At 36.2% G+C, this 5430-nt stretch overlaps 1 non-coding gene across 1 annotated transcript; it reads left to right on the top strand.

Annotated features, from left to right (window-relative positions):
• The first annotated feature begins 1087 nt into the window (after positions 1-1087).
• Positions 1088-1251, top strand: LOC116157317 (U1 spliceosomal RNA). The gene has a single exon (XR_004141343.1). It is a non-coding gene; the product is annotated as a U1 spliceosomal RNA (small nuclear RNA).
• The last annotated feature ends 4179 nt before the right edge of the window (positions 1252-5430 follow it).

Here is a 5430-nt window from a genome sequence, read left to right on the forward strand (position 1 = left end):
AAGGAATTTTGGAACATCAGGGAAGAAGACAAAACAAGGGAAAAAGTAAAAATATGGATAAATACATTTTCCTTATCCTCCTGATACATAGACAGCCTAGATAAATCTCCAAAAAATTATGCTGCTTGAATAAAAGCCAATTCCAAAAGATTCCATGCAGCATGGCTCCATTTAGATAACATTTCTGAAAAGATAAAATTATAAAAATGATGAACAAACTAATGGCTTTTGGAACTGAAGGATGGGGGTGATGGGTGTGTCTGTAGAAGGGCAGTATAAGGCCTTCTTGGGATGACAGGCATGGTCTGTATCTTGATGTATCACTTAATACCTTGGTTTTGATACTGAACTATATTTTTGCAAGATGTTACCATTGGAGAAAGTAGGTAAAGTGTAAAGGGTTTTCATTATCATTTCTTACAACTGCTTGTAAACGTACAATTAATCTGAAAATAAAAAGATTAATGGTAAATCCACGTTAAATGGTAATACAGATAATATGAGAGAAAACTCTTACCAGCAAATTTTTAAAAAATTGTCTAGGGCCCCCCTATATGATTTTGGGAAGATATTTTCTCGATTATTCAAAAATGGCCTTCAGTCTAAACATATCACAGTCATATTGGCGCTGCCACACGTATCCATGGAGATTTTCAGGATCTTAGTGGCTACGGGGTAGTCGAGAGTTCCAGACTGCTGGGCTGTAAACCTTACCCGCAACATCATGCAGTAAAGCCAAGCAAGGCACGGGAAGAAGCAGAACATAGCAGGGTGGTTCCCAGTGTCTTTATGACTGGACAACCTCACTGGTGACTGGACAACCTTGCTAAAGTTAGACTGCTATTGACTTATTTAATAATATATTAATATTTTATAGTAATATTTGTATTAATGTTAATAATTTTCTCATTTCACAGTTCATAAAGGTTTTAAAAAGATTTTTATCATTACCATTTATAGAAGTAATTCATTGCAATGGTGCACTATGCAGGTGGGTCATGTGACTTACTTTTTCTAAACTTGAGTTTAATCACCTGAGATAGAGACCATACAGAGTATCTCAGAGAATTACATTGAAATTACAAAAATACTTACCTGGTAGGGGAGACAACATGATCACTAAGGTGGTTTTCCCAGGGCGAGGCTTATCCATTGCACTCTGGATGTGCTGACCCCTGCAATTTCCCCAAATGTGGGAAACTCAGCTGCATAATTTGTGGTAGTGGGGGACTGCATTCGTGCTTTCCCCTAATAAAAAATAAAAGAAATTACAAATATAGAAATATACAAATATATATATATATATATAAAACATTCCAGAAATGTCAAAATTATAGAAATGAAGAACAGATTAGTGGTTGCCAGTGGTTTGGGATAGGGGTATGTGCAGGTCTATAAAAGGGCAGTAAGAAGTTTTATTTTATACATATATTTGTACCCCTATAAATTAGTTACATATGTGTACACATACAGATACACACACACATACACACACAAATATACACACATTAAAGTACTTGACCTCAATTCTAACATGCATTAAATGATTGATATGTAGTAGTCATTATGTTCAGGAATTGTTGTTATTCTCAATGATAACTTTGAAATGAAGAATGATAATATTAATAGAAGAATACTCGGAGAATAACAAGTAGTTGTAACATAGCCATGCCTTGGAGAATAAGCCTCATTTTCCCAAGCAGAGAAAAGAGTGAAAGATAATTCTAATCCAGATCAATTTGCTGTCGTCTAGTGCAGCTCTATAAACATTAGCAATATCCAGGAAACAGAACAAAAGGATCAGTGTTCAGACAGAGCTGCACAGAGCATCACCACAGCGGAGTTCCAGCATGACACCAACGCACAACTCTACATCACCAGTATTGAATTTGCTTCATATTGAAAAAGTCATTCATGACATCCTCAATCACATTGATCCAAGAAAGATAGTAAACAGGCTTTTAACTAAAATAACTTATTATCCTAAATTGTCAGCCTTGGAAATCACTAAAAACAGAGAGAAACAGAAAGGAAATGAGATGTGTTAGAGATATGAGCAAATAATACAGTGTGATTCATTTTTAAAATAAAGAGGCTATTATACCCAGTGACAGAGTATCTATGACAGATATATTTAATACAAGGGGGAATCTTCAAAACAAAGCTGAAAAATATACTGAAATGCCAGAGTGCTACAAATCAGATTTAAAGTTATAGTTTAGTAATGAAAGGTTAAAAGGTCAGCACAATATCAGTATAAAAATCCATGATCACGTATTGAGAGATACAGGCATTTTTTTTTCCTGATGCAATTATCCCTAACCAGGAAATGTCCATGTTCTACATAACCGTGTTATTGTGTTCCAAATCCTGAATTAATGGAAGAAAAAATGTTATTATAATTTAGTATTTATGCATATTATGTATTATCTATTTCACATTATATCATTTATATATTCTATATCTATATTATTTCTATGTAATGTCTATAATGTAATATTGATTGCAATACATTGTTCCTTCCCTGTGTCTTAGGCATTATTTGAGACTTTAAAAATTTTTAAAGTCTGCTCATCTCAACCTTCCAATTTCTGCACTTCCATACCCATTTCTAATCAAGAAGGATGCCTGTAAGAGGGGCTAATTATCTCACCCCAAGGTCAGGTAGCTCTTTTTCATTGATTGAAAGAGAAGCAATTTTCTTTCTTCCTTCAAATCCTCACTTTGGGAAATACTCTAGCATTTATACATTATTTATGGATTTAGAGTAAATTCTCTCCTTCCCCCTCTTTTTCTTTTTTTGTCCTTCTTCCTCTCTTTCTTCTAATTACTTACAGCTAAATTCCATTAAGTTACATGCATTTCTACAATGATTCCATTTCTAATTTTTTTATTGAAGTATAGTCAGTTACATTGTGTCATATTCTGGTGTACAGCATAATATTTCAGTCATACATATACATACGTATATTCATTTTCATATTCTTCTTCATTACAGGTTACTACAAGATATTGAATATAGTTCCCAGTGGTACATGACAAAATATATAAATTCTCTAGAGAAGGAATTTAGAAATTTGAAATTCAATTCACTTAATTTTCTTAGACATTTCTACCACACTTTTAGATCCCACCTTTCTAAGACACATTATGCAATTATTCAGAAAGAATCTTCCTTCCCTTTCCTTTTGTCAGCTGAAATAAATGCATAACCTAAAATTGAGAGTTATGCTTTATTTGGTGGACAATTCTGAGGACTCACGCCAGGATGATAGCCTCTCAGATCGCTCTGAGGGACTGCTCCGAAGAGGTAGGGGAGGAGCTAGGATATATAGGAGCTTTACAACAAAGTCCAGGCAGTCAGAACTTTAAAAGATTACTTGTTAACTGAAGAAAACCACATATCTCAAGTTAGAGAACTTAGCGCTTTTCTACGTGTGGGAGGAAGCAAACATTTGGGCTCATTGACTTCATTTATTTGACAAGCATCTAGCTATCTAGGGCCAGTATCCTGTCCTTTCTTATTCTGAGTCCCCCCAGGGTGGCAGCAGAGGCTGGGCTCCAGGCTTGTCTGCACCCAGAGCTCACTATGGGGAGAGGTGGCAGCCCCTGATGACTTGATGGCTTCAGCATTCTTTGTTTACTGATATGGTCTGCAGTATTTTTTGTTCACACCTTTTCTTTTTCTTTTCCTTTCTTCTCTCTCTTTTTTTTTTTCTTTTCTTTTCTTTTCTCTTCTTTTCCTTTTCTTTTTTTGCCTAAATTCAAATAGCCTTGCAAATGGCTTTTGCCTGAGGGCAGCGGAGCCAAGAGGAGATGGGTTAACTGAATTAGGTGTCCCATGAAGTGTCTTTGATTAATGATTCTCTCAAATCTTACCTACAACCCTAAGCTTAAAGAATTGCCACTCTTCTTCCTAGCAGAATAAATCATGCATTCCTGTTGTCCTCTTCAGTATGTATTTGAAGTACAACTCAGGTGTGTATATGTCATGTCAGATATATCAGTTTGCTGTATTCCAGAAAATTATTTTTTAAAATCTGCTTAATTGATAGACCTTTCTCTTAACCTTCATGTAATTAAAAATTTATGTCACATGTACTCTTTTACTGTCAGAGCAATAGAAATTTAAGAAGAAAAATATAACTGCATATGGTCAGTCTGCTGCTGCCTGGATGTGGAAGCTGAATGCAGCTTTGAAGTATTTTTTATTACATGGAGTTATATTATATGGAAATAACACCTGGTCTGGCAAATTGTATCTAGTGCTGGATTTTATCCTAAATTGTCATTTAATTGCTTATAATGAGAAACAAAAGCGTTAGGAGGGTTAGTGCTAGAAAATTAAATCCCCTCCACCAGACAAGAGATTACAAAGACCAGCTCTTCATCTTGATGCATGAAGTAAAATTTGTTCTCCAAGGCTCCCCACAGGATTGGGCTGAGTCAGGACCTAACCTGAAATCACAAGCTTGTTCAGCTTTCTGAGCTTCCCTCTTCTGTTTCCCTGTAGTCCCCAACTGGCTTCTCCTGGGAGCTATTCCTTAATATATCATTTGCACCTGAATCTTTGGCTCAGGGTCTTATGAAAACCAAGCTTGAGACATTTGGTACTGGAAGTGGTTCCAGGAAACAAGTTCTAAAATGAGGTTGGATCATCTCATTCTCATCTAGATGCCAGTGAGAACCCATTTCTGGTAGTAAGTGAAGTGGTGAAAATCCTGGTGTGCTAGAGAATTGCAATTGGTGAGACTTTTACTCATGTTAAACTAGGACAGGATAATGATAGAAAGGATGCACTTTTGTATGATACATATATATGGATATATATACGGCATGTGACAGGTGTGGTGGAAAGAGTAATTATGAGAACTTTGGAACTGGGTATTTATTGCTGAATGCCACTGATGCACTGAAGACAGAAAAAAATTGCTCTGTTGGATCAATTACTAACTCAAGGCAAAATGTTAAACAGAGTGCACCCAAGTCATCATGTAGAAATATCACAATGACTGACAGCTTGAAGGCAGATCAAGCCGAATCTGATAGACTTCAGAAAAGGTGAACTTGCAGGCCTTTCATGAAGATCCTGAGGCTAGTTAGACGCACATATTCTCCACGTGGAGGTTGCATAATACACCTTGTAGTAGATTTCCCTGAACCTTCTGGGAATGGGTTCTGAAGACAGATTTTGGGAAAAGGAGGTGAAAATATAAATAAAACTGGATATGGGAGGTGTTTTTGATTTGGAAATGCTCTCCCATTCCTTAGGATTTTGTATCCTGGCAAGAACACCCGGCCCCAAGCCTGATGTTCTGGGTGATGTCTTTTGGAGGCAGGAAAAAGCAGGTTAAGTGAAATGGAGATGCCAAAAACACTGTGAAAGAGTGTGGATTTGGGAGAAAAGATGAAGAGTGCAGGGATATGATG

This window comes from Camelus dromedarius, chromosome 13, assembly GCF_036321535.1.
Source record: "Camelus dromedarius isolate mCamDro1 chromosome 13, mCamDro1.pat, whole genome shotgun sequence".
Taxonomy (NCBI): Eukaryota; Metazoa; Chordata; class Mammalia; order Artiodactyla; family Camelidae; genus Camelus; species Camelus dromedarius.